Raw genomic sequence first — 17,414 nt, 5'->3', positions numbered from 1 at the left:
TCGGCCCGAGGGAGAGTCTGCAGCTCGAGAGTCCGATGCAGCGGAGGAAAACACACAAGCTCAAGGGCCTGTCTCTCGTGGGGCTTCCCCCCACCTGGCGGGGCTGGAGGCCCGGGGTGGGGCCCGGGGCCCTCGGGCCGGCCAGGGTCAAGTCCTCGTCCACTCGCTGCCTGTGGGTGGACCGGGGGTGGGGCCTGCAGCCTGCCCCCGGGTGGGTGCGGGAAGGGGCCCCTCGGCCCCTCGGGAGACACGGCAGCCGCCGAGCCCTCGCCGGACGGAAACCAGGCCGGGGACCCAGGCTGCCCCCGCAGTGGGACCAGGGCCTTCTCAGCGGCTCCTCGCTCTCCTCATGGGCAAGACCTTCGGAACGGGGGCGGGGGTGGGGGTGGGGGTGGGGGGGCGAGCCGGGCCTCAGGAGAAACGACCGCCCCAAGTCTCCCACCCGAGCTGCCTCCCGAAGGGACGCCGGGCTCCCGGTGCGCCCTGTCTGGGGCTCCCGTCCCCTTTCGAGGACCGTCGGGCCGTCAGGAGGCACCCCTGGGGTGCCGGCCCCCCGGGGGGGGTACTGAGAAGAAGCCCCCGCCTTGGGGGGGACATTCCACAGCACGCCGCCGCTGGTGGGGAACAAAGCAAACCTCTCAGCCCACTTGCCATCATCGGCTGAAGTTAAAAAAACCCGAACAGACCCATTTCCTTAGGACTTAGATCACGTTCTGGGTGAAGGCTAAGAAAACTGAACCCAGTGGTGTTTCCGGAGCGCAGGGCACACGCCGAGGAGGCTGTGGTCGCCGACCCCAGGGTCAGTGGACGCCAGGCCCCCGCGCCGGGGCCCCCCCGAACCACGCAGCCCACCGTCAGCGCCGGCGAAAGTGAGGCGTCTGTGTAGACGCTGAAACACCTCTGGGAAGATGTAACATGTTTCTGGTGTTGACATCCCTTTTCTGGCTTCTAAACTGGCAAACGTGCCAGCACAGACCCTCCGCCACTGTCCTGGGCGGCGTCAGTCCCCGAGCCGTTCGCACGGAAGCCGTGCGCGTCACCACCAAACCGCGCCGTGGCCGTGGCCGTGGCCTGGCCGTTGGCGGTGGCTCTGGAAACCACGTCGAGGGAGGAGGGCGCAGGGCACAACGGTGAACCAGGACTGATTGCTCGGAGATGGTGACACCATCGTGTACCAGAAAACCTGTCCCCGCCTCATCACCAGAAAAAAAAAAATTCCGTCGAAACTAAGGAAACCGAGCAGGAAGGAGCCCGATCGCCCAGCCCAGATGGTTTCTTAGAAGACCCTCGCACAGGCCAGAGGTGAGCGGCCCGGTCACACGGTGAGACGTGAAGACGACAGCCACGAACGCGGAAACATCCGAACCCCGGCCCCGGCCCCGGCCCGTTCTCGGGGCCCACCCGCGACACCTGTGGACAGCGCCTGGCTCCCTCGAGGAACCGCGGTGATGCCCCAGCTCCCCCTGCTCTCGCCCACGGTTAAAGAGCTGCTGGACTCCCCCCGCAGAGCACCACCGTGCAGGAGCCCGCTCCGGCCCGGGGCCCCTCCCGGGGGTCCTGGGGTCTGTGACCGGCCCAGGGGGGCGTGAGAGGCGCTGTCACAGACGCTGCTGCGGGGCAGGTTTTCCGGGGGAAGAAGCCTCAGTCCCGGGGCGAGGTGACGGCACACTTCTCCGGGACCACCGCGACGGCACAGGTTCCCCGGCGCCCCCAGCCCGAGGCCGGGTCCGTGGTGACCGGGTCCGTGGTGACCGGCGCTGGGCCGGCGAGCGGCTCCTCTGTCCGGACAGGTGCCAACCGACCCCCCACGGGAGCCGGCGAGCCCGGGCGGTGCTCCATTCCAACGCTGCTGGCGGAGGCCGCCGGAAGGGTTCACCCACTGAACTCACCACGGGCGGGGGGCACCTCCTGGTCAGTCGGTAGCACCAACTTGCCCAGGGACGGAGCGCGAGGCCACAATTAGAACAGAATTCCAACTGTATGACCTCACATCGAGGTGTGTGCTTTCCGAGAGGAAGGGCCCCGGCCGGCCCCGGAAGCCAGGGGTCCCCAGTGGGTCCCCCGGTGGGTCCTGGGTGGACACTCACGCTTTCCCTGCTCTGCGCCCCGGAGCCCGCGTGCCCCGCCCAGGACGGGCCTGCCCTTGTCTTCCCGGACCGCGCCGTGGAGGCAGGAGCAGTGGCCGCCTTTCCCGCGGCTCCTCTGCGGGGAGGGCGGCTCATGGCCATGGAGGTCGTCCTGCTGGAGCTACGGAGGGGCGACTCGAGCCCCCAGGGCAGAGAGGGAAGTCCCCGGGCCGGGAAGAGCCCTGGGGCCACCGGCTCGGTGGGCGTGGGAAGAACCGGGTGAGGCTCTCGGTGTGATGGTTGTGAAGGCGACGAGCGGCCGGCACCAGGGTCCAGACGGCGGGCTCTGTGGTCCTTGCCCCTTTCCCGTGAGCCCTGGCTGAGTGTGGTCCTGTCAGCTCATGGGGGGCGGGTGGAGAGTAGTTAGAGCCCCTCATGGCCCACCCCCGCTGGTGCCCGCAGCCGGCCAGGCCCAGGGACCCCTTCCCGGCCGCAGCAGAGTCGCAGGCGGCGGCCGCCGGGGCCGGGTCTCTGAGCCGGGTCTCTGAGCCGGGCTGGGCTGGACTCTCTCCCGGTGGCCGGCTCTCCCCCTTCTCAGCTCAGTGCCTCCGGTAACAAAGCCCAGGGCATGGCCTGTGCCCGCTGTCCTGTGTCCACTCCAGGGGCCCTCTGCGCCTGTCAAGCCTGAGGGCCCTGTCTGGGGGCCTCCCAGCACCCGGGGTGGGGACCCCTGGGCACTACTGGGGTGGGCGTCCCGCCCGCCATCCGGCTGGACTTCCGTGCGTGGGAGCCACGGATCTCCGAACAAGTCTGAGAGCAAGGGAGTGCCCCCGCCTCCCTCCCTCCCTCCCCCCACCCTCTCTCTCTCTCTCTCTCTCTCTCTCTCTCACACACACGCACACTCATGCACACAGTCTTGCTCAGTGGGCACACAGCCAGTCAGGACGTAAGTCCAGGCCTGGCCCGGAGTCCCCGGTCACCCGCCACGCCTCAAGTCTTCCCTTCCCCCGCAGCCGCCCGGGTCCCCCAAGCCCGAGGGCCATCGTCTGAGAGCGGGAGCCGGGCCCCGCCCCAGCCCTGCCAGCCCTCTCCCACGGGGGCCGTGACCAAGGTGGCGGCCAGAGACCCCTCGGGCTGTTTCCGCTCCGAGTAGCAATGCAGACACCAAGCGTGCGTCTCCTACCCCCCACCCCCGGCCGGGGTGCCGGCCTCGCGGGCGCTCGTGGGCACCGTCAAAGGGCCACGCCGACTCACGCCGCTGTGGTCTCAGAGCCCGACTCACGCCGCTGTGGTCTCAGAGCTGCTCAGCCCAGACGCCGAGGCAGCGGCCCCTCGGCCCGCCTGCCCCTGCCGGCCCCCAGCCCCGAGCGGAGGGTCTGTGGAAACACTTAGGCTCATGAGGAAAGCTCCTCGAAAGCAGCAAATTAGTTTGTAAGCCACACACCCACTGCGCCCCAGGGTGAGGGGGCCGGCCGGGCAGGGCGGTGTTTGGCGTCCTGTGAAGGGACAAGTCAATTCCGGGGGTTCCCCGCGGCCAAAGCGTCATGCACAAAACAGAGGGATCCTTTCTGGGGATCCCCTCAGGGGCCTGGGGCCGTCCTGGCCGCTCGGAGCCAGGTGGCGGTGACGGCAGCCCAGGGGCAGGCAGATTCAGTCCAGCTGTGCGCCCGGGGCGGGCGGGACTCCAGTCCGAGCCCCGCCTCCAGGTGACAGGGCTCGGAGCCCTGCCGGGTCTCCTGGGCGGCTGGCCGAGTGCCCGGGGCGGCTCAGCCCTTGGGGCCCGAGGGGCAGGGCCCGGATGCTGGGCGGGGGACGTCTGTCTGTCCGAGCCACCCCGGGCGTCGAGGGCCGTCCCACCTGAGACCCGGACCCCCAAGGGTGCTTCGGCCCTGGGAGTGAGGCCCTGCAGGACTCAGGTGGGAGGACTTTCTTAGACGGTGCCTCCCCTCCACCTTCTGTTTTTCTGTGGAGTCTTCCAGCGCCCGGGGCGAGACCCGTGCATTCCTCTCGCTCCCCTGGTGCTGCTGAGGGCCTCGGGGTGGGGGGGCCCAGCGTGGAGGGGCATCTGCTGTGTTGTGAGGACCGGGCCGAAGACCCCACCCTCGGTGGGTGGTCGCCCTGGGGAAGCCTGGGGCCCTGGAGCACTGGAGGGAGCGGCAGAGCCCACCCTCCGAGGTGGAGACCAGGGCCTTCACCGTGCTGCCCGTCCTGAGATTCCCCGTCAGTCTGAGAGCCACTGGTGCCCGGCTCCGCAGCTGCTGGTCTCCGAGGACGGGCCTGGTGTCCTGACATCGCCCGGGAAAGGCGAGGACAGAGGTGGCCGGCCCACCCTCCACCCCTGGTGAGCCTTTCATTCCGACAGAAGGAGCAGGGTTTGGAAGACGAATCAGGGGAAGCTTCCAGCATTCTCTGGAAGGCCGGCCAGGGGTGGGGGGAGCCTGCGCCCACTGAGGGCATGGGGGGAGGGGCCCCCCGGCCCCCCCGGGCGTCCCAGAGGCCGGTGTTGGTGCGGCGGCTCCCTGCCTGCCAGGAAGGAGGCAGCGTTTGGGAATGAGAAGCTACGAGGGTGACGGTTGCTCGTTTCCCAGCTGCGAGGTGCCCGTGGCCGTGACCTGTCTCTGCTCTTGCGAGACTTCGGGAGCCGATGGCAGGGGGCCGTGAGCGGGTCTGGTTTCGGCCCGTCGTTCGGAGACACTAAATGTGGGCGGCCCTCCCTCGGGCCAACCGTGACCCGGGCCCCTCCCCAGGGAGGGCCGTGCGCTCACGGTGCTGAGCACCTTCGGGGGAAGGAAGCACCAGCTCTCGGAGGAGACTTGCCAGACGCCGGCAGTGTCTGCCCCCCCCCGCCGCCCCCCGGGAACGTGTGAACGAGCGCTCCGACCTCCAGGTTCTAAAATCTCACAAAGACCCCGGAGCCAGGTCCCCGCCTCTGCTGGGCGGAAACGAGGTCCGGTCTGAGGACAACGTGTGACCGAGCTCGCCCAGCCAGCAGGTGGCAAAGGGGAGACGGAGCGCTCCGCCTTGGCAGGGCCTTGTGCTCGAGGGCGCGTCCGCAACGTGAGTCCGGAAACTGCTCCCCGTGTGGGGTGCCTCCCCGCCCCCGCTGGCCCCCCGCCACCGGGGTCCACAGGACACCCAGGGTAGTGGCGTGGCGAGGGAACGGGCTGGCACTCGCCACCAGGAGGGCTGGGTGAGAGGCGCGAGCAGCACCCTGGCTCCCGCGTGGGTGCTGGGAGAGACGGGCTTCGGATGACCGGTTTCAGTGGGGGCTGTGGTGGAGGGCCCTGGCGGGGAGCAGCCTCCGCCCTGTGCCGGCAGTGCCGGGTGCCCGTGGGCCCCTCGGAGGTCCGTGTTAGTGCGTTCAGGTGGGGGGGGGGGTGGAAAGCTGGCCCTTTCGGGTCTGGCTGGCGCACATCCGACTGAGGGAGGAACACGGCCCAGCAGGGCTCCCTACGACTCTGCTCTCGGGCTGCCTGGCGTCCTTCACACCTGCTCCGTCAGCCCACAGCCCACAGCCCAGCCGGAGGGGACGAGATCGGGGTGCCGTCCCACCCCTGGGTCCTGGGGGCTGGTGCCAGCGGAGCCGGTGGGACCCTGTGGGGGGGCACTGAGGGCGAGGGTGAGAATCGCCGAGACCCCCAGAGCCCCGCAGACCACATTGTGCGAGCCCCCTGCGCACCCCTGGGAGGTGACGGGCACGTGACCGGGACACTTCGGGGTCACTTCCAGAAGGAGCCAGGGCGCTGCCACATTCAAGCGTGTGCTCGTGGCCTTGGCTGCAGTCACAGTGCTAACGACTCCCTCCCTGCCTGCGCCATGAAAACTCGCGGTGAACTCGGTCCTCAGGGCCGGCCGAGCGCGGCCCTGTTTACTGCCTGCCAGGGCCCTGCCGGGGTCCGCGTCCCCGGCTGCCGGTGAGGTGGCGTTGACCCCTGCCCCCCGCAGATGGTCGCGCTCCGGACGGACGCAGTGTTAGCCACGTCTTCAGCTCAGCAGGGAAAGTGCCCGGGGCCCGGCTGGAGTGTCTTGGGAGGAGGCGGTCCCTCCACACCCGCTGGTGCCCCGCACTGTCCTTCGTGAGAGGCCGCGGGGTCGCCAGCACCGTAAAGACGAGCCCAGTGCGGGCAGGCGGACGGCCGCCAGCTCAGAGCCCCCCGCTGGTGAGTGGGACTGCGGGCTCCTGGCGGGTCTCGGAGCCTGGCTGTGGGCGTGAGGGGCACCCCGGCCACCAGCTCGGTGCCCGCACCTTCCACCATCTGCAGGTGACTCTGGGTGGCGCAGGCCGGCGGGAGGGGGGCTGTGGCCTCGGAGGCTCCTGGTCCGTCGGTGAACGAGACCCCTGTTCTGAGCCCGATTCCCCAGCAGCCGGAGAAGCTTCCTCATGGGGAGCTTACGGCTGGTGCAGCCCTGGCCGCGGGGTGCCCCCGCAGGGTCCCCGCCCTGGGAGCGGGCAGGGAGGCCGAGGCCGATGGGAACGGTGGCTGTGCTCCGGCGCCGGGGGCGGGCTGGTGCGTGGCCGCGGCAAACCCGGCTCGTGCGGACGCGGGCGAGGGCCAGCCCTCGCCGTCCTGCTGGGCCCCGGACGGGCCTGTCTCGCTCTGCTGAGGGCGCCGTCTGCGGCGAGCAACTCAGACCCACGTCCAAGGAGCCTGGCCTCGGGGGCCCTCCGCACCCCCGTGCTCCCCAGGTCGCGGGCTTCTCCAGGGTGTGTCGTGGCCTCCGCGCCGGGCTGCCCGGCGAGTCACTGGCCGGCGGGGCCCTCGGGCGCCTCAGGGGACCGTGCAGCGCCAGCCCCTCGTGCGAGCGCGCGCCCCTTGAGCCTGGCCCTGGACTGCGAGCCCGGGCTGGGGGGGGGGGGGCGGCCTATCTCCCGGGCACTGCCACGTGCGTGCCGGGCTTTGCTGGAGCCTCCGCGCGCCCCCCCCCCCGCCCCCCGCGCTGGCCGCGCTCCTCGGCACCGGCTCCCGTGGCGGCGTCTCGCTTCAAAGCGGACTTCAAGCTGAGTCTCTCAGACGACGCGGCACATCTGTGTGGCATCTGTTCACTGGCAGAGCTTGCGGGCGGAGCCGGGGCGGGAAGGCGGGTGACCACGCGGGTCTGGGGCTCCGCGCGGATGCCGGGACCCCACAAGCTCACGGGTCTGGCTTGGCCAGAGAAGTCACTGTGGGCAGCCGAGCTGGAGTTCAGATGGCAACGAAATGCGCTAGAAACGGGCAGGGAAGGGGAGGGGGATTCCCGTTTGAGGGGCGGTAGGTAGCCCCTCGTGTACTGGAGACGCCACCGCAGAGGCTCGCCGGCTTCACCCTTCAGCTCTGATGGCGGCTCCGAGGCCTCGTCCCGAACCTCCGGGTCTTTGCTCGGCCGCCCTTGCAGGGGGGCCAGGGTCTCTGGCCCCCGGGCTCAGGAATGGTGCTGCAGCCCCTTCAAGATGCCCGGGAGCGTTCAGGGAAATGCGTGACTCAGGCTGCCGCGTGTGACCTGCGGCTCCCAGGAGGACGGCCAGCCCCCCGGAAAGGAAGAGGCCAGAACATCCTTCGAGACTCGAGTTCTCCTAAGAAGGAGGGTCCCAGCACCCTCCCTGGGCACGTCCACCCTGCAGGTTTCTTCTCCGTCTGCGTCCGGCCCCTGGCCACCCCGGAGCTCCTGGGGTCTCAGAGGGCTGTGGGGGGTGGGGGAAGGAGAGCTGGCATCACGGAGTCTCACCGAGCTATGCCTCCGCGCCCTGCACCCACACTGACCCGTGTGAGGGGCCGGGAGAAACCACGTGAGTGTGTGCTCTGGAGTTCAGTCCTGGCGCGAGCTTGGGACACAAGTGACGCTTCTTAGGGAAGAGTGTGTGTGCGTGTTCGGGGGGGTTGGTGTGTGCACGGTGTGTATGTATGTGCATCTGCATGTACACCCACATGCAGTGTATGATGTGTGATACACGCACACTCACACACATGCACACCGTGTCTGTAAAATTCGGAAACATTGAGGCACGGAAGCCACTGCCACCTGCCCCGCCATGCCTGCCCGGTATGTCCTGGGTCCGGAGCGGGGCTCCACCCCCAATCAGGGGAACCAGCCCATTTCACAGAGGAGAAGAGTGTGGCCAGGGGAGGCGGAGCCTGGCCATGCGCTTGGGCACTGACCACAGGTCTCTGCAGGCGTCGGGGCAGGCTGGGGTCACCCTCGCTGGCGCAGGCAGCAGGGCAAATGTCGTCGCCCCCGGCAAGACGGCCCGTCTGGTGTGGCGTCTCCGGTGCGCCCCCTTTGTCTTCAGGGGCTGTCCTGCCTCCGTCCTCCGCTGCGAGGGGTCAGGACCGGCGGGTCCTGGCACCTGTGGGACGGACGGGGCACACGCCGGGCCCTGCAGGTGGCTCCCCACGCGGGTGACCTTCGGAAACGCGGCCAGAGGTGCACCCACATGCTCTGCTTCTCAGCAGGTGACTTTCTGTAAACTCTCACGGTATGGGGAAAACATGGGGTAATTCAGGTCTTTTTTTTTTCCACTACTCAAAAAATTTTGAAAACAAAACAAATTCCGTAAGATTTTTTTGAGTAAGCTATAATTTGTAAATGTGGGGTTTCAATCCAGGAATGCTGAATTTTTCGAAGTCGGACCCAAATGAACGCAGTTCTGCATCTCCTTCCCGGGCCCTGGGCGGCGAGCCGTCGGAGACCGGAGTGGAGTGTTGCTCTCTGACCCCGAGAACCCAGGCCGCCGCCCAGGCGGCTCCCGGGGCTTCTGCTCCCTCGGACCTGCGCCCCCACCCCAGCCCCGGCCCCCAGACAAGGCCCCTCAGTCCCCAGAGTCACGACAGCACCAGGCTGAGTGAGTCGAGTCCTCCTCAGACGCCACGGTGCGCACTCACACACAGGGGAGGTGACACTCGCCACCGAGGAAGGTGACGCGGCAGGTTACCTGCGGGCCTACCGCATGCACCCCCCCCCCCCCCGCGGTCTTCCGGAGTCAGTGCGGACGAGGACACGGTGCCGTTCGCTTCGTTTGCGTCTCGTGAGAGAAGGAGGTCCCATCCCAAAAACACAACTTGGGGGTCAGGGGGGTTTTGCGAGGAAGCGTCTGAGGGGCGCTCCCTGTGGGAGGGGACGTCTAGTGGCCACACAGCCCCGGTGCTTCCAGGCCAGCAGCGTCGTCCCGGCCGAATCTGGGCGTGGGACTCCCAGGAGCCCCCAGGCCGCAGTCACCCGGCTAACCAACCCCACAGAGACATGCTCCTGACCGCAGGTCCCCCCCGCCCCGGTGACCAGCGGGGGCATCTCTGCGGCACCTTCTCAGATGTGACTCGCGGCTCACCAGCACGACCGCGGGGCCCGCATCCCCTCCTCCTGAGGGCCCGGGTCTTGGCCTTGACCTCTGCTGCTGGGTCTGCTGTCCCTGAGCCTCGGGGGCTCCCAGGTGCTGGAGGTCCGTGGTGGGAGGTCCCAGGGGGCGGGAGGAGCGGTCCGCCTGACGTCCTCCCCCTGGCTGACCTCTGACCCCCTCACCCTGCCCGCCAGAAGGAGGCCCAGAGACGAGAGTAGGTGGGAGTTCAGAGGTCCGGGTCGCCTTGGCTGGCAGATGGCGCCTCACTCTGGGCATGCTGGGCCCGGGGGGGAGGCGCCTGCACGGCTCCCAGGCGGAGCGGCCCACCCAGCAAGCCCGGCCGTCCCCGGGGCAGGTGGGACCGCTGACGTCTGACAGCGAGGTGTGTTCGTGGGCCATCTGTCCCTTCCTCCTCCATTGGCCCCTCAGTCTGACCGTTTGTCTGCTCCCCTTCAGCTCTCGTCTGTCTTTAAGCCACGCACGTTGCACGTTCTGCCCGATTTTCTCACGTGGTGGGGCGTGGCCCGGCTCCCGCAGAGCCCCTCCTGGAGAAGCCACGCCCTCCCTTGGGACCCCGGAGCCGTGGCTCCAAACCAGCCCTTGCCGGCCGCCCCCAGGACCGTGGGTCCTTCCCTGGCCCCGGCGCCTGCTGCCCACAGGCGCACCTGGGCCTGCTCGCTCACCTGGCCTGCGGCTTCGAGACAGTGGCACTGAACCGGGCTGGGTCTCCCGCACAGGAGTGTGTGGTAGTTGATTTCCAAATGGACGTATTTCCCAACGGAGATCAGTCTTGTTCTCACGGGGCTGAAATTTGAGAGGGTGAAACGGGCCGAAAGTCCCCATGGCTGAAGGGGTGAGCTGGCCAGGCCCCCAGCCACCCAAGAGCTGGGGTGGCACAGCGCCCAGGAGCAGACCCCTCACACCGGGGCCGCTGCGCACCGCTGGCTTCCGGGAATCAGTCTCGTGTCTCCAGCGTCTGCTGCAGCCCGTGGCCCGGAGGTCGCTGGCACTGGAGGCTGGGTCACTGCAGAATTCTGTCCAGAGCTTGGTAAGGTTTTTGCATTCTTCTGAGTGTGCACAGATACGTGGATACGTGCAAGTGCTTCAAAAGTAGCACATTTTACCTGGGTCCCTCGAAGAGAGGGCGCCCGATGAGACAGACTTGGGGGTAATTGTTTCTGCAGAGCGTTTTGAGTTCTCAGAAGTGTCTGCTTTTCGGGGGTTGATGCCGGGAACCGGAGCCGGCCACAGTAGTGGGGGCTCGTCCTCAGGGCCGATTCGCTACTGGGGTCGACTTGTGCTCTTTCCCGCCACGCCGCTCACGGACGCAGTCTCAGGGCGGTCTTTCCTCGCACTCCGCGGACCCGTGCGCCGCGAGGGGCGGGCTGCCGCACGCGGTGGGGGTGGGGCCGGTCGGCGTGCGGCCCTGGAGGTCGGTGTGAGCCTGTCGAACACGTGGGAGGTGAGGGCGCCCCCTTCCGGAGGGTTCGGGGAGCCTTCCGAGAATTCCCTGTAGAACACACGGGGCCTGGCACTCGGGGCGTGAGCGGCGGCCGCCGTCAGTCCCGGTTCCCGGCACGCGCGGTCTCTGCGTGTACGGGGGACTGTTCCTGTGGAGCCCAGGCCACGCTGGCCTGCACCGACCTGCCCTCGCGGGGTGGCCTGGTGCCTCCTCACTGCCAAGTCCAGGCCCTGGCCGCCCGCCGGGAGGGCAGTCCTCCCTCCAGCAGGGGGCACTGCCCGCCAGCCACGCACGTGCCCTTTGCGAACCCTTCCCGTGCAGCCTGTCCCACACCCTGTCCCCGCCACCCCCCCACCCCGGGCCCCTGGAGGTCCGCATCCCCAGTTGCGTCATGGGCGGGAGCTAACGCCGGTCCCCACCCCTCACCTGTGTCTGAAGCCCCGCCCCTCACCTGGGGCCTCCGGCCGTGCGTCCTGCAGAGTGACCCGAGCTCAGGGCATCGGGAAACCGCCCACAGTGCGCCCCCACCCCCAGCACAGGTCTTGTCCGTTCCCCCAAAGCGCCTTCCCTCGTTTCTGTGTTTAGTTCCTGGGGTCGCCGCCCCTCCGTCCCCTGCAGACCCCTCGGTGCCCCGGACGACCCTCCAGCACCACCGTTGTCCTCCTGCCCCCGGGGCCGCGGCAGGGTGGGTGCCCTGCCCGAGCCCTCCCCGCCACCCTGCGCCGGCCGGCCCAGCTGTCTCTGAAACGCAGGCCGATCAGGCCAGAGCACCTCACACTTCGCGTGGCCTCCGCTGCCTCGGGGGTCCCCCCATATCCCACCTCCTTCCAGCCCGCCTGCCTGGGGCCCTGGGCCCTCGCTTCTGCCTAGGGGTCCTTCACCCCCAACCCTGGGGGCCAGACGTCCCCGACGACCCTGAGTCTGCCCTTGAAGCCGTGAAGAGCTCCCCCGACCCCCTGGGGACTTAACCGTGGTCCCCTCTGTGCTTCTAGAATGCATCTGTTCGTACCTCGATGACAACACGTTGCGTTTTGCAGTAACCACTTACACTGATGGTGTACGGTCACATTGTAGAGTGAAGTGGCCGTGGCCGTTGTGTGCTTTTCTTACCCTGTCGTCAGGACACATTCCGTTTTCGTTATGAGAGTTTGTCGTCTGCCCCCCCCACCGCCCGTGACTGTGACCCGGCTGAGGACAGGGCCAAGCCGGCTCTGTGTGGCCCGCCGGCACCCAGCGCCACCCGAGGGTCGGCCGCCCCCGGAGTCCCGTTCTCCTGAGCCGGCGCCGCTGCCCCCGGGGCGTCCGTCTCCAGATTCTCCCTGGTCAGCGGTGTGAAGACATCAGGGCCGCCGGCCGCGGACACAGGGGACGGGTGTCGAGGGGAGGAGGCCTTTCCAGCCCAGGGCCCGCTGACCTGTGTTCTGGGCTGGCCGCACCGGCCCGGTGACCCCGGGGGAAGTCCTCGCTGACCCCGTCCCTGACTGGACACCGTCGGAGGCCCTTCCTGCTGCACCCGCTGAGGGCCCCTGCCCACGAGGGGCTGAGTTTGGGAGCTGGCTGCAGAGACGCCTGGAGAGAGCATCGCCCTTGGGCAGAAGTAGCTCCGGGCGTGGAGGCCCGCGCCTGCGGGGACCAGGGCTTCCTGCCGCAGCTCCCCCGGGACCCAGCGGCCGGCCTGGCTGCTGCGGGCAGGGTCCGCAGGGCGGGTCTGCCCAGGGCAGGGATGCTGGGAGGCACCCAGGACGAGAGACGTGCTGGCCACGCAGAGGCCCGCCCGCCCGCTCCCCAGGCCGTTCTCAGGCTGACCGCTCGGCGGACAGGCCGCTCCAGACCCCGTCCGTCCAGCCGAACCACCGGAGCCCAGCCCTGGGGAGGGGCGAGAGCAGCGCAGTTTCCGGGAGGGTGGGGGTTCTGCCTCCCTGGCGGGCGGGCCCGGAGTCTGTGCGAGCCAGCGGGCGCCCCAGGGGCGCGGCCCTGGCTTTGGCTTCCTTACTTGGTTGGTCGTTCCAAACAGGGTTCCTCTTTCTCACGCACGGCGGGAGCCGGGGGCCCGGCCGGAGTCATGGCGCTCCTTCCTGGGAGAGGGGCGGCCTGTCCCTGCCTGCTGTCACCCTGCCCCCTGCCCCCAGGCCTGCAGACCCTGAGTGCAGGGGCCCCGCGCAGGTGACAGCCGCAAGCACGGGGCAGTCCTGGAAGCAGAGGGCGTCCAGAGGGCGCGGGAGCGTCGGCAGCACCGGGCGCACACGGGCACGGCCCCTCCAGAGGGCACGGCCTGGGCGGGCGTGGGGGCGGCCTTCCTGAAGGAAGCTCGTCCTGGGGACCCCCACAGGGCCCTCTCGGAGCTGTGTGGCGCCTGGAGCCCTTCTCTGCAGGGTCAGAACCCGCTGGGTGTTCTAGGGGCTTTGTGGGTGCCATCAGGGAATCCTGCCCCCGCCCCGCCATTCCCGGGAGATCTGGACCCTCCAAGGGCCACGGGCGGGGCCCGCCCGGCCCACGGGGGAGGCTCCTGGGCCTTAACTCTGAGCCGTGTTGCAGGGCACCATGGGCAGCGCCGTCTGTGGGCAGCGCCTCGGCCTCCGTGGTCCTCACTGGCCTGACACCCACGTGGCCGTGGCTTCTGGCTGACTCTGAAAAGGGGCACAGGGGCCCCCAAAGAGGGACCAGAGTGCGCTGCCGCTAATCGCTGCCGTTTCGTTCCGGACCCCCAGCGGAGGGGGGGGGCACCCTGGGGAAGGAAGGGCCTGGCACAGAGCGACCCAGGCTCCGCTGTGCAGGCCCCTGTGCGCGCAGAAGACCCACAAGCCCCGTCGCTCCCGGACCGACGGTGCTCTCTCACCGCGGAGAGAGCAGTCTGCCCGGTGTCCTTCCCTCCTCAGCCCCGCCCCCCCCGCCCCCGTCGGCCCTTAACTGTCCCTTTGAAAACCGAGTCGTACTTGACAGACTCTGACCGACGCAGGGACGGCCCGGCCTTGTCGCTGAGCAGCTGTGCGCCTCTGGCTCCTCTCGGCCTCAGTGTCCCGGCAGGGAGGGGGTGACGCGGGCCAGGACGCCACCCCGCCCCCCGGCTCTCTCTGCTCATCTCAGGAGAGCGGGGGGCCTTGCCGAGGGCGGACCCCCGGCCCAGGACGAGGCCGGCTGTTTCCAGAGCGGGCGACCCACTGAAGGCCGTGCTGACGCTCGGTGACCTCGAGTCCCAGCCCGAGGACGCAGCGCCGGGCCCGGCTCTCCGCCAGCACGCACCCGCAGTGGCTTTGCCCACGGGGTCTCGGGTTCCCGGGAGTGCCCTGCTTTACCTTGAGCTGCGAGGCTCTGCCTGGGGCCCCATTGCCCCTAGCACCCCGGGGTCCATGTTTGGCAGTGGGGGGGTGTCTCTCGGGGGCCATCCCGGCCGAGTAAGAGCCCAGCCCCCTTCCGTCTGGACGCGGCAAGTGAGAGGCGTGTCCCCTGAGGCCGTTCACACACCTGGATGTGTTCTTCCGCCCTTCCCCCACACGCGGTCCCCAGTCCGTCAGGGTTCAGTCGTCAAGGGACACTGCTCTTTTCCCACAGGGACTCGGCACGGCCCGGACTGTCCATGAGCAGGTGGACAGACTGTCTGTGACACGAGGGCTGAGTGGGTGGATGGGTGGGTGGATGGGTGGGTGGATGGGTGGGTGGATGGATGGTGGGTGGGTGGATGGATGGGTGGGTGGGTGGGTGGATGGGTGGGTGGATGGATGGTGGGTGGGTGGATGGATGGGTGGGTGGGTGGGTGGATGGGTGGATGGATGGGTGGGTGGATGGTGGGTGGTGGATGGATGGGTGGGTGGGTGGATGGATGGATGGTGGATGGATGGATGGACGGTGGATGGGTGGGTGGGTGGGTGGGTGGATGGGTGGGTGGATGGTGGGTGGTGGATGGATGGATGGGTGGGTGGGTGGATGGTGGATGGTGGGTGGATGGTGTGTGGATGGGTGGGTGGATGGGTGGGTGGATGGTGGGTGGTGGGTGGATGGTGGGTGGTGGATGGATGGATGGGTGGGTGGGAGGGAGAGAAGAAGGGAGAGGGGAAGGATTGGGAGATGGGTGGATGGGTGGGTGGACAGATGGATGGGTGGATGGGTGGGTGGGTGGGAGGGAGAGAAGGAGGGAGGGGGAAGGACTGGGAGATGGGTGGAAAGCTGGCTGCCGGCCGGGTGGGCAGATGGTGAATGGGTGGGTGGGTAGAAAGCCTCACATTAACGTTGCTCCCTGCAAGCCCACCCCTGCCCCACCGTCTGGGGACTTGTCACGGGTGTTTCACCCCCTGTGTTGGGTCCTGCAGACGTAGAGTCGAGTAAGACCCGACAGCCTAGGGTGGGGGAGGGGAGAGCAACGCTCCAGCCCCACCCGGCCGCCCCCACCTGGGCCTGCAGGCAGCTGCGGAGCCGCACGCACGCGGTCTCAGGTGGCTCTCATCTGGGGGAGGCAGCCGGGCCCAGATGGTTCCCATCTGTGGCGGGGAACGCCGTCCGTGTCAGCAGACACCGCTGGGGTCAGGGTGACACCACAGGGGCAGGGCCCCGCGGCTCTGGGTCAGAGGACTAATGGACCTGCCTCGGGTCTCCTCCCGGCCCCCGGGAATGGGGAGCGAACCCCGGAACCCACCGCCTCGGGGAGACGGCCCTGTGGTCTCCGGCGTCTCCGGACGAGCCTGCCTCGCGCCGGGAAGGGCGGGTGCAGCTCAGATATCAGAAGCCTCGTGGTCATGCCCCTCCCACCGAGGAAGGGTTCCATTTAGCCCTCTCCAGCCCCCCATTAATTATCTAATTACAACCACATTCTCCCAGAGAGCGGCCTTGACTCGCTGCCCGGGGACACTGGAAAGGGCCGCCTGGCTGGAGCGCGCCGAACTGCACAGGAGACGCATGGGGGGGGTGGGGGGCGGTGTCTGTGCGCCTGAGTTTCAGGGACAATGAGCCGGAGCACCTTCAGATCCTTGTCTCAGTTCGCAGGGGCTCCTGAGGAGCGGGGTGTCGGCGTGGAGCTGGGGTTCCGCGGGAGGGCCGGCACCCCGCCCACGGAGCAGCCTCGGGGTCACACGCTCACACTGAGACGCACTCAGGCGGGCAGACACACGGACACACAGACGCGCACCGACCCGCTCCCACGACACAGGCCCTGCCAAGGGCGTTGACGTCCCTGTTTCAAAGCCGCTTCCGCAGTCCTGTGCCTCCACCCACCTGGTCCCAGGACCTGGGCGCCTCCCCCAGTCCCCCAAGTCCATCTCCCTCCCCGGCCCCACCCAGCTGCTGCCCCTCGGTCTCAGCACTTAGTCCACAGCCACGCCCCCACGCACCCCTGGGGCCAGGGTGTGTCCTCCTTGCGTAGGGTCCCCCCAGTGCCGGCGTGGCCTCCATGCAGCGAGGGTCTCTGGGGGCTCCCACGAGCGGCCTAGCCTCCTGTGGGGTCTGATGGTGACGCGTGACCCGTCTCCGTGTCCCCAGCCTCGGATGTGTGTGCCTCACACCCCCAGAGCCACGGGAACAGGGACCCACAGGCCAGGCAGGCAGGACCCCGGTGACCTCAGGTGTCCTGGAGACCAGGATGCCACCCTTCGGGGTCGGATGCCCCCTGGCTGGCCTGGGCCACTGCCGCTCTGCGTCCCTGCCTCCCGCCCCCACCTGCCGGCTCCCACAGGGTCGCACAGTTGGCGTCGGGGGCCCTGCAGAGCCCGCAGGCGGCACCTTTGGGGGGTGCAGGAGGCGAGCGTGAGGCGGAGGGTGGTGCCCGGCGTGGACGCCTGGTTGAGGGCAGCGTCTGGCAGCCGCCCGGGGTCCCGGACAGAGGTCTCTGCGGAGGCGGACGGGGAGGAGGCCCCAGGACGCCAAGCGGGGCCGCGGGGTCTCATGTGCCCCCTCCTTGTCTTCCAGACTCTGTGCGGGGCTGAGGGGCACGAGGAACAGGCACGCGTCCACGTCTGTGACGTCCGACACCCGAACGACCTCAAGGAGGCCCCTGGATCTTCTCTGCAGCGGGCGCCCTGGACGAGGGGCGGCGGCGGCGGATGGACGGGGCCCCGGCCCGGCAGCCCCTCCCCCAGAGACGGTCCCCGCGGGGGAGGGGGCGCCCCCGGTCGTGCTCACCGGCGGCGCGTGCGCATCGTCCTCTTCGCCACTGTTTGGATTTTTCTTCTGGGTTTTACGGGGGGGAGGGGGCGTTTCTTTCTGGAAAACCTCTAGATGCAAGAACACATTCACGAGGATTTGGAATTTGTATATCCTCTAAATGCCTTTTTTAATGTATATTTTTTTAATAAAACAGATGCTTTCCTGTACCTTCTGCTTAAACTGGACCAAGGCTCTCGCTCGGGAAAGGACCCCCGCCCCCCGCCCCCCCAGGCCCCGCCCCGCCCCCGCATGCCTGTCCCCGGCGGGTCGGGGGGGTCCCCATGGCCCCTCGGCCCCTCCGCTCTCTCCCCGCCGCGCTCGGCTAACCAGTTTTTGTATGTTCTGTTTCAGTGTGTATGTTGCTTATTTGTTTTATTTATTGAGATATTTTTAACGAGCTCAGTGACTGCGTCGTGGCTGTGTACCCCCCCCACCCCGCGCCCCGCCC

At 68.6% G+C, this 17,414-nt stretch overlaps 1 protein-coding gene across 1 annotated transcript in view; it reads left to right on the top strand.

The window, feature by feature from the left end:
- The window catches only part of TWIST2 (twist family bHLH transcription factor 2), a 36,636-nt gene extending 19,648 nt beyond the window's left edge, over positions 1 to 16,988 (top strand). The window contains exon 2 of the mRNA XM_045845603.1: positions 16,730 to 16,988. The gene's annotated coding sequence lies outside the window, so the exon portion shown is untranslated. The remainder of the gene's footprint in view (positions 1 to 16,729) is intronic.
- The last annotated feature ends 426 nt before the right edge of the window (positions 16,989 to 17,414 follow it).

This window comes from Phyllostomus hastatus, unplaced genomic scaffold, assembly GCF_019186645.2.
Source record: "Phyllostomus hastatus isolate PE091 unplaced genomic scaffold, TTU_PhHast_1.1 phas_contig_477, whole genome shotgun sequence".
NCBI lineage: Eukaryota > Metazoa > Chordata > Mammalia > Chiroptera > Phyllostomidae > Phyllostomus > Phyllostomus hastatus.
Note: the sequence above shows the minus strand (reverse complement) of the source record. Positions and strands in the feature narration are given on the sequence as shown.